The 12,500-nt window shown below is 32.2% G+C and overlaps 1 protein-coding gene across 3 annotated transcripts in view; it reads right to left on the bottom strand.

The window, feature by feature from the left end:
• The window catches only part of LOC137622983 (uncharacterized), a 293,740-nt gene that overhangs the window by 88,340 nt on the left and 192,900 nt on the right, over positions 1 to 12,500 (bottom strand). The gene's annotated exons all lie outside the window — the stretch shown is intronic.

Here is a 12,500-nt window from a genome sequence, read left to right as displayed (position 1 = left end):
CATACCATCACCATTACCATTATCTGAATTCCTGTCATACTTTTGAACACTATAAAACATTAACCAGGGGCACTATTCGGTGTATTTGTAGGTCAAAAGGAAAGTGAACCGCAACCAGAGAGAAGGATCCATTGTAGTACAGTCTGGCTAATCAAAGGACCCCCATAACTCGCTATCTAATTTCTCTTCCTCTTGTTTTGTTAAAGTTTATATAGTTTATATAGGAGATATTTATTTTAATGATGTCACTCTTAAGATATTTTATTTTTCCCTTTTTCCTCTCCTCACTGGGCTATTTTCCTTGTTGGAGCCCCTGGGCTTATACCATCCTTCTTTTCCAACTAGGGTTGTAGCTTAACAAGTAATAATAATAATAATGATAATAATAATAATAATAATAGAGAGTTACAGGGTCCTTTGACTGGCCAGACAGTACTACATTGGATCCTTCTCTATGGTTACGGTTCACTTTCCCTTTGCCTACACATACACCGAATAGTCTCGCATATTCTTTGCAGATTCTCCTCTGTCCCCCATGCACCTGGCAACACTGAGATTACCAAACAACTCTTTTTCACCCAAGGGGTTAACTACTGCACTGTAATTGTTCAGTGGCTACTTTCCTCTTGGTAAGGGTAGAAGAGACTCTTTAGCTATGGTAAGCAGCTCTTCTAGGAGAAAGACACTCCAAAATCAAACCATTGTTCTCTAGTCTTGATTAGTGCCATAGTCTCTGTACCAAGGTCTTCCACTGTCTTGGGTTAGAGTTTTCTTGCTTGAAGGTACTCTCGGGCACACTATTCTATTTGATTTATCTTCCTCTTGTTTTGTTAAGTTTTTATAGTTTATAGAGGAAATATCTATTTTAATGTTGTTACCGTTCTTGAAATATTCTATTTCCTCTCCTCCCTGTTGTGGGCCCTGGGCTTATAGGATCCTGTTTTTCCAACAAAGGTTGTAGCTCAGCAAGTAATAATAATAATAATAATAATAATAATAATAATAATAATAATAATAATAATTAATCCGTGTAGTCAGCATTACTACATTATCGAACGAAGCATTTGACAAATAAAACTAATATACAGTATCTTTTGTCTATTGTGATTTGTCAAACAGCAAATAAAGTGTTCATATATATATATATATATATATATATATATATATATATATATATATATATATATATATATATATATATATATGTGTGTGTGCATGTGTGTGTACAGTATATATATAAATATATATATATATATATATATATATATATATATATATATATATATATATATATATACTGTACACACACATGCACACACACACACACATATATATATATATATATATATATATATATATATATATATATATATATATATATATGTATATATATATAATCCACAATTGCAAGCATAAAAAGTGAAATGCGTTTCGATGAACCACAATTTTAGTAGTTTTTTTTTTTTTTTTTTTTTTTTTTGCTTTTGTGATTAATATGACAACGATGCTACAGTTCTAGTCTTCATAAATAACTGTAATTTTCAATTATTCATGGTATTCTCAAAGAAAGTATATATATATATATATATATATATATATATATATATATATATATATATATATATATATATATATTTGCACACCTGCGTATACCTAATACACAGAATGAAGAAACTTCTGAAGCGTAAAATAACTTCGCAGGTGCGTTGGAGGAACACTAATTTGGGATCCAAGTTTGAGTTGAACATTAGTTTAACACAAACTTGAAGACAAATTATTCGGTTAAGTAATCAGTCGATAAGCCATTTATAGATTGATTTATATTCATACCATCACCATTACCATTATCTGAATTCCTGTCATACTTTTGAACACTATAAAACATTAACCAGGGGCACTATTCGGTGTATTTGTAGGTCAAAAGGAAAGTGAACCGCAACCAGAGAGAAGGATCCATTGTAGTACAGTCTGGCTAATCAAAGGACCCCCATAACTCGCTATCTAATTTCTCTTCCTCTTGTTTTGTTAAAGTTTATATAGTTTATATAGGAGATATTTATTTTAATGATGTCACTCTTAAGATATTTTATTTTTCCCTTTTTCCTCTCCTCACTGGGCTATTTTCCTTGTTGGAGCCCCTGGGCTTATACCATCCTTCTTTTCCAACTAGGGTTGTAGCTTAACAAGTAATAATAATAATAATGATAATAATAATAATAATAATAGAGAGTTACAGGGTCCTTTGACTGGCCAGACAGTACTACATTGGATCCTTCTCTATGGTTACGGTTCACTTTCCCTTTGCCTACACATACACCGAATAGTCTCGCATATTCTTTGCAGATTCTCCTCTGTCCCCCATGCACCTGGCAACACTGAGATTACCAAACAACTCTTTTTCACCCAAGGGGTTAACTACTGCACTGTAATTGTTCAGTGGCTACTTTCCTCTTGGTAAGGGTAGAAGAGACTCTTTAGCTATGGTAAGCAGCTCTTCTAGGAGAAAGACACTCCAAAATCAAACCATTGTTCTCTAGTCTTGATTAGTGCCATAGTCTCTGTACCAAGGTCTTCCACTGTCTTGGGTTAGAGTTTTCTTGCTTGAAGGTACTCTCGGGCACACTATTCTATTTGATTTATCTTCCTCTTGTTTTGTTAAGTTTTTATAGTTTATAGAGGAAATATCTATTTTAATGTTGTTACCGTTCTTGAAATATTCTATTTCCTCTCCTCCCTGTTGTGGGCCCTGGGCTTATAGGATCCTGTTTTTCCAACAAAGGTTGTAGCTCAGCAAGTAATAATAATAATAATAATAATAATAATAATAATAATAATAATAATAATTAATCCGTGTAGTCAGCATTACTACATTATCGAACGAAGCATTTGACAAATAAAACTAATATACAGTATCTTTTGTCTATTGTGATTTGTCAAACAGAAAATAAAGGACAAAATTCACCAGGTCCATAATTGCAAAAATGATTTACAGGCTGTGGTGTTACACATGGCCTGTAATTAACGTTTATAAAATTGCGTCCTGCGCCATAATATATCAGTGCCAGACCTCTCCGAGTTAAGTGGGGCGTGTTAAGCTGTCACTCCATAATGAATAGATTTTATTTTCAGGTTTTATTGGACGGATGATTTTTCTCTTTATCAATCTTTTTATAAACTGGGCCTGTGTTTAAATTAGTTTTTGTTTCTTTGGATTATTATCTCCTTTTTCCTCTATACTGTGAAGTTTATCTTTTAGCAGGATTTCGGCGAATATTGTACAGAAGATGTGGTTCTCAACAGCCAACAGGTCACATTAGTGTGTCACTTTTTAAGAAAAAGAAATATTGGCAGCTGGTTCATCCTTGTTTCCCGTAGTATTCTTAACCCTAATGAACTTTGCTTCCTAAGTAATTAGCCACAAGAATCAGTACAACCCCTCATAATTAGATACATGAATGAAGTGACTTATTTTATTAACAGTTAAAGGACGACTTTTTATTGAAAAATATTATCGAATTTCCCAAAATTTATTATCCTTAAACAAGAAAGACAACCCTTTATTCAATAAACCTAATATGAATATAACATTTTCTCTCATTTTCTAAAGAGTTATTCATATTTTTCTTTCAGTGACCATATACACAATAAAAGTATTAAACAGAAGCACAACAAAGACAAAATAAGAAAAAAATATATTAATGTTTATTCCATAATGATACCCAGAATTTGTTCAGAAGGTGCGGAAATATCCTCAGTTATGTTTGTGTTTGTAGTTATTAATGCGTTCTTACGGTGTTTTTCGGCGTTTTAGGAAGTTTTTCGGCGTTTAATTCGGTGTTTTTCGGCGTTTTCGGACGTTTTTAGGCGTTTATTAACCGCTCACTTTATAAATTCATTACAAATGGCAAGAAAACTTCATTGAATAAAGGAGGGCCGATATGAAGACCACCAACAAAGACCTCGTAAAAGGGAGATCAAAGACTACCATTGTCATTACCAATATCAAGTTATCAGCTTTTCGTACATTGGACCGTAGCGCCCGTTCAACCCCCCCCCCCCCCCCCCCCCCGCGTGCTATCAACATTATTACAGATCATGCATAACCTTTCTTGTGCTGAATATGAAACTCCGGGTTACGACCGTAGTTTGGTTGGTAACGTCCAGCAATAAAGAGCAATTGCTGGCCATAGAATATCCATAAAAGGACAAGTCCTCTGTGGATAGGAGTACTGAAAGCCAGATAAAATCACAGAAGAGAGTGACGTAGCTATAACAACGAGGAGACTGTTTTATTAGGTCGTATTGGTCAGTTCATAGTTTGATTGATTTATATCAATCTGGCGTTATGGCAATAAGGGTCACCGACTCTGAGAATATCTATTTGCTGAGTTGATATACCATACAAGAGTTAAAAAATATTTGTTCTAATATATTTATAAAAACTACTCAATGTAATTTATACATTCAGCCATTAGAACTATAAACACCATCGTATCTAAAATACTAATATATATATATATATATATATATATATATATATATATATATATATACATATATATATATATATATATATATATACATATATATATATATGTGTGTGTGTGTGTGTGTGTGTGTGTTTGTATGTGTGTGTACATGTGTGTATATATATATAAATATATATATATATATATATATATATATATATATATATATATATATATATATATATGCGTGGGTGTATTTATATACATTTTATAATGTATCATCTATATTATATGAATGATTAAGATTTGTGCCTTGACCATAATGAAATGTGAAGTGTATCCCCTGATATATGTCGACTGAATGAGGAAAAATAATGAAAATAAAACATAATTCTGAGCAGTAAATTCGAAAGATGAATTTGTACCTTGAATATTTCTCATTTTGTCTTTTCTCGTTTAAATGTTTATCTATACAGTTTTTTTTTTCCTATCAAGATTTTTCTTTCGTTCATGTTCATCAACGTTTGACATTCCTGAGTCAGGAATTTCTTAATTACAATATTATTTTCTTATAAATTCCCACTATCCTTAAATGTAATCGATATGTTTCTTAATTGTCAATTAAGATGTTCTACCGAGTGCAGTTACTGGCATCGAGGAAATAAATTAATATCTATGGTTTCCAAAAGAGAAAAAAACAGCAGACAAAACCCTCTTTTGACACCCCCCCCCGAAAAAAAAATGAAAAATGACAATACTTTGAAATTGCTGTCTTATGGTAACGAAATCCAAGCCAACCCAGGTATCAAGTTCAATTAGGTCTGACAACATTGGCTGCCTCAGAATCTCTTTAGGTAAAGGCAGGATTTTGGTGGCCTATTGGAAACGTCCCTTCTTGGTAATCAGCCAGACTGGGGTTCGAGTCCCACTCAACCTCGATAGTGATTTGTAGTATCTGCAACCTAACCATCCTTGTCAGCTAAGGATGGGGTGTTTGTGCCAATAAGTCTAACTGCTGAGTCATCAGCAGTCATTACCTGGTCCTCCCTGATCCTAGCTTGGGTAGAGGAGGGTTGGGCGCTGATCATATGTATATTGACTCTACAAGTCCTAACTTTTTTGGAGAAAGGGCTTGTTGCTGATCATATGTTTGTATGGTCAGTTTCTAGGGCATTGTCACTGTCCCTCACACTGACAAAAAGGGGTAATCATTAAGAAAATTTCCCCATAAAAGACGTTGTGTCGCATTTCGACCTATTGATTATGATGAACCTCTCTTTCGGATTTACAGCCCCTAAAAATCAAATCAATTCCTGGATATGGGGAAACGCAGCCTCATAAAGGGATTGACTGACATTACCCGAAGAGGATATAAGCCCTTGGGTGTTCCATGATTTTATTGTCATGGATAAAGGCCTCTCTCATCTCGTTTATTCTCATCTCAAGTATCGGACCATTCTCATTATCTGGACGTTTATTTTCCTTTGATGCCGAAAGCGTCAGTTATTACACATCCGAAATTTTGATTTAAATGTGTACTTCGTTTTTATGTCATATTTTGTTTACAGAGAGGAAAATAAAAAATCAAAGACTAGAGTTCTCATAGTTTTAAGTTTTTATTTCAAAAGTAGATTTTTTGAAAGCTACTTAATTTTTATAAGGACATGGCTTTTATGGTTTTAAATTGAATTTCCCTTTATCCTTTATTTATAATAAAAAAAAGAAAATATCACTGGCAATGACCTTAGATGTCAGAATGCCATAAAACTTAAAATCAATCAATTAATCATAGTTTTGAGTCACGAGAACGACTCAAAATAAGACGGCTTGGTCGATTCCATCATGGAACCGATTCTATTGAATTAAGGAAAAGTATTAGGATAAAATTTTATCAGTAATATTTCTATGCTAAATTTATCATCAAATGCAGATTATACATTACAAGGAAATCCTAATTTTAACCTATTCAATATGAATTTTATTCGACTCAAAAAACCATTTCACTAAATATGTAGCAAAGTCATTTTAGGTGAGCAAAAACTTAAACAGCAACTAATTATAAAAGAAATATAGACAGGTTTTTTTTTTTTTGGATTTCTAATAATATCCCCAACAACATATCAAAAGCCTTGAAGAATCTAAGGATAGGAAGGTTCCATATCGGCTGCCATTTTGGATTTACTCTCGAAATCTATAAAATGTTATTCCAATTTACTTAAAATAAATATCGAATAGATATTTTTTTATCAGACATGCTCTTATAAGCCATTGAAAATATTCTTACAAATAATAAGCTTCAGAAAGGTATATAGTATGTTTGTTGGGGTCCTTTTCTTCATCATAAACGAAGCTGATTTTTTTTCATTTGTTACTCTTGTTAATGTTTATTCTTTTACTTCCCATGATTATTGAGGGCTGGTGTAATGATTATGGCTGGGAATGAACTTTGGAAATGTATCCTTTGTGGCCAGACAGTGACATTAAGAAGCCAGGGAAATGAGGAAATCATGAGTAAATGTTATACGAATTCAAGGACAGTACCTTCATTCGATCTATAGGAAAACATGGGAGAATCCAAACAACGTTGAATCATTTGAAACGACAAAACCCGCTGCCTGTGCTTCGATTACAATGGGAACATTTCAATTCAATAAGTATTTCCTATTTTGTGGAAAGGAAGACAAATTCAATGGTAGAATGAAACTAATGATATTTTCCCAGTTCAAACTCCTGCATTGCATGCTACTATTATGAATGTCTGCACCAGTAGGAAACGATGAATGATAAATAAGCATTGGCAAGACTTATATTTACAGAGGGTCTTCCCAGTCGTAGATGCAGTTTACTGCGATTAATGTGGCTTCAAGTACAGAAATGTGTAAGAAAGTACAATAAGCTACGTGCCACTATATTAAACAAATAAAAAGCTGGAAATGAAAGACCGACCACAACAGGTGGAAATAGCAAATAATTTAAATAATGGCGAAGACCAAATAACTATACGTGAATTCGTGAAAAAAAAAATAAAAGCCTGTCTGGAGTCTTCTGGTTCAGAATATGACACTAAGTCACGATGTCGTTAATATCAAAACAAAATTTCTATTCCAAAGACTTGCTTAGATTCTAAACAACTGGGCATTATCATATAAGAAGAATGAACTTTGTAGCTATCCAGCATTTTTGTTTGCCAGGAGATGGAGAGAGAGAGAAAAAAGTAAAGTAATATTCAAAACAGAACCAGCGTGGTGCAATCAACATTCGACAATGGAACATTCAAACTATAAAGTCGTTCTTCGGATTAAATGTCTACAGCGGCTTGCTTTTTGTTTACGCCATTTTGGTGTGTGACACAACGTTACAGTTGTTTGGGATTGACCAAGGCAAAGGTTCAACGAAAATTGTGAAAAATACACAATTTGTGGGCTATGCTGCAGTATTCAATAATGCAAACAGTCTGAAAAAAGACATAATTACTGCCGGAAAAATGCCACTGGTGCCATGTATGGAGGAAGACATTTGATACCTTGGGTGAACTATAATACGAAGGGGGCAAGGAATAATATGGTTCAAACTGTTCAAAACCAGTCAAGTTCACCGACTTCAGCAGCTACTAAATTCCATACTTTGTAGGTCAATTACGAAGTTCAGGATTGGTAAGGTATTATATTCCGTTAACCTGAGGATTAAGGTTAGCAATTACAGGGCGGTCAACACTGACGTTCAACGACCACCACCGGTTCTTCTCGATGCCATAAGATGTAAATGCAAGACAGATTGTAGTACGTCCAGGTTCTCATGCAAAAAAACATGGTTTGGAATATTTATCAGATTTCAGTGAATGCCATGGTATACTCTGCAGTAACCCCAATATAGAAAAAGTATATGACGTTGGTTTTTTTGGTGAAGGGTGAAATATTTTGAAAATGATAATAATTCTTAAATTGCATTAGTAGTTTTTTTTAAGGAGCGTACAGTAATCTAAACGATTTAATAAAGTTTAACGCAGTTTTCAAATGCACATACCGTATCATTAGATTGTTCACAACTGAGCTACCTTTATTTACAATATTTTATATATATATATATATATATATATATATATATATATATATATATACATATATATATATATGTATATATATATATATATATATATATATATATATATATATGAGACATGATAAAAACAAATTTATGAGCGTTTAATGTTTCCTATTTCAGAAAACTTACCATTGGATATTTATATTAGAAGGTAATTCGAACAATATATTATGCACTCCAAGAGTAAATCCAAGATGGCTGCAAATATGATGGGTTTTCCCATACTTAGATTTTCTACACTTTTTATATTTTGCTTGGATATTATTAAAAGTCTAAAAATCTAGCTTCATTTCTTTTACAATGAGTTTGATGTTTTCCATTAAATGGACTAGATTAATAACAAACTACAAAATGGGTTTCATTCCTCTTTTGGAATAATAATAATAATAATAATAATAATAATAATAATAATAATAATAATAATAATAGCTTTGTCAGTAGAGAATCTTTGTACATTAAATCAAAGACAAGTGTAAAATATCCATGCATTCTTGTAAGATTATTCTCTTAAAATGAACGTAATGATTTTTGTATCCTTAGCATACTAGATTCACCAAAAATGTCTACACTTCCTCAGAACCCTTGAAACCCTATGTAACTAGCTTTGCTTTTTCAAAGGTTACAATTTTGTTGTCCTTCATCGTCACTTTGCTTTTAATATCTTATTTTGCTATTCCATTTTTTGATAATTGAAATTTTATAATATTTAAACTCTTCTCATCTATTTCAACAAATTCCTCTTGTTTTTAACCCCCTCCTTGCCTTTTCTTTTATTGCTAAAAAAAAAAATCGATAGCATTTCGCTTTATAAATTTCTTAGTTTATTTTTTTCCATTTTTTATATTTTATGATATTTAATACCTAAGATTCACGATAAAACGTTTTTTTTTCTCTAAACAATTATAAAATCCATTTAATTCTTGTACATTGTAATTCTAACCACTCTTTTTTATCTTTTTTTTCACTAAGTAATTCCAAGCTCCCAATGAGAAATGTGAGAATAGTACTAATTTCTTTAGTTTAATATAAAATTAGAGCCTTTCGTAACCATTTCTGTTAGGAGAAAATTCCGTTGAGAAAATTCTTTAATGAAATAAGTTTCACACGAGTCCTACCATTTTTTAAATGACCTTAACTTTATTTATATGTACATCGTATACCATACATTGTTTAACGCTATAATAAAAATATGATTTACAAAATCTAAGTTTAGCTTATTCTAACATACTCAACTCTCTCTCTCTCTCTCTCTCTCTCTCTCTCTCTCTCTCTCTCTCTCTCTCTCTCTCTCTTGCATTTTTGACATACTTAACAATGGCCATTAACCTCAGTTATCCCCCCCCCTACAGGCACACAGCAAATTGCTTTGCAGAATCCGCTAATGGCCTTTTCCGTCTTAATTAAGATCTTTCTCCTTTCTTTTAATTATCCTCCATCTCATTTTAGTCTCTGGTTTTAGTCGCTCATTATCTCCATGACCTGGTGTCTCTCGGGGAGAAACTTCTGTCATTTGAAATGTTTGTTGCATTCTTTTGTAAAATATTCATCTTAATCAAAATGATGATTTTTTCTTCGCTGTTCGTTAGCTCTCCTCGAAATTATATATATATATATATATATATATATATATATATATATATATATATATTAACGTATATATATTTCCTAAATTATGGATGCATTATTAAGTTGAAGATTCTAACCTCCATATATATATATATATATATATATATATATATATATATATATATATATATATATATACGCACATATATATATATATATATATATATATATATATATATATATACATATATATATATATATGTATGTATATGTATATATATATATATATATATATATATATATATATATATATATGTATATACATTTCCTAAATTATGGATGCATTATTAATTTGAAGATTCTAAGCTCCATTTTTAATTTCTTAAAAGCCTTCATATCCCCGGTCCTTTGAATGTCTTGCGGGAGCTTGTCATACAATCTTGGAGCTGCATATTTAAAAGCTCTAGAACATAATATAGTCCAGGTTCATCTGTGGTCCAATATTTTCAAACTATCATTTAAAAATATTTATTTTTTCATCTCTAAAAATTCCTACATCGCTAACAACCTGATTGTATTTTCTTCTCTCTTCTGTAATTTAGTTGATTATCAATTACCACTATTTCTTGGCTTCTCTCTTAGCAATCGCTATCACTCGGTTCTTTTCCCTCCTTATTCGTTTATATTCCTCACTAGTTTTGCAGTTTTATCTTCTCCCAACTTTCATCTGGCTATACTCATCTCCTTCACAGCTGTTTGAAGCTTTTAATTCTATTAATATTTTTCTTTTTCATGCTAAACATGTCCTTCAAGACACCTCTGTTGTGTGCTCGTATCACAATCTCTTCCATATCATACCAATCAATAATAATAATAATAATAATAATAATAATAATAATAATAGTTATAATAATAATAATAATAATAATAATAATAATAATAATAATAATAATAATAATAATAACACACCATATCTCTTTAGGCGATTCTTATAATCCATTTACATATTTCTTTTCTCTGGCTCTTTCCAATCTACTTCTGACCTCTCTTGCCTTCTTGCCATTCAACTTTTAAGTTTGGATTCAACCATTCCTAGCTGGGGCTCTTCTATTTCTTATTGCTTTCAGCCTAATATCTGCCACTGCCAGATTATGTGGACCAACAACGTATCAATTTGGAATAGTCTACAATCTACTCACACCCAAACACACACACACATATATGATGTACAGTATTTACGTATACATACATACATATATATAGATATATATATATATATAAATATGCATATATATGTATATGTATAAACATATATATATATATATATATATATATATATATATATATATATATATATATATATATATATATATATATATATGAACATATATCACAAGCACACGTGATTTTAATTAATGTAAATATCACCCACGAATGGCATTTAATACCGAATTCTATCTTGGGAATATATATCCACTTGGAATTCAATTTATGGTAACAGCTTCTGGCCGGGTGGGGATTCAAACCACCACCTGTTGGGCTGGAGACTATGCCTGCAGTGACCATGCCGACTCAGCTATCAAGAGAGACTAAAAGTTTATGACAAGTTCCCGTACATATTCCTGTCGAATTCAGGAATCTGTTCACAGACTTGAAATAAACCCATCTCCACCATGATAGCTGAATCGTGAGTTTGCAACACGTGGTTATTTTAATGAACATATATCACAAGCACACGTGATTTTAATTAATGTAAATATCACCCACGAATGGCATTTAATACCGAATTCTATCTTGGGAATATATATCCACTTGGAATTCATTTTATGGTAACAGCTTCTGGCCGGGTGGGGATTCGAACCACCACCTGTTCGGCTGGAGACTATGCCTGCAATGACCATGCCGACTCAGCTATCAAGAGAGACTAAAAGTTTATGACAAGTTCCCGTACATATTCCTGTCGAATTCAGGAATCTGTTCACAGACTTGAAATAAACCCATCTCCACCATGATAGCTGAATCGTGAGTTTGCAACACGTGGTTATTTTAATGAACATATATCACAAGCACACGTGATTTTAATTATTGTAAATATCACCCACGAATGGCATTTAATACCGAATTCTATCTTGGGAATATATATCCACTTGGAATTCATTTTATGGTAACAGCTTCTGGCCGGGTGGGGATTCGAACCACCACCTGTTCGGCTGGAGACTATGCCTGCAGTGACCAAGCCGACTCAGCTATCAAGAGAGACTAAAAGTTTATGACAAGTTCCCGTACATATTCCTGTCGAATTCAGGAATCTGTTCACAGACTTGAAATAAACCCATCTCCACCATGATAGCTGAATCGTGAGTT

The sequence above is a fragment of the Palaemon carinicauda genome, chromosome 30, assembly GCF_036898095.1.
Source record: "Palaemon carinicauda isolate YSFRI2023 chromosome 30, ASM3689809v2, whole genome shotgun sequence".
Classification (NCBI taxonomy): domain Eukaryota; kingdom Metazoa; phylum Arthropoda; class Malacostraca; order Decapoda; family Palaemonidae; genus Palaemon; species Palaemon carinicauda.
This window is presented reverse-complemented; position numbering and strand designations above follow the sequence as displayed.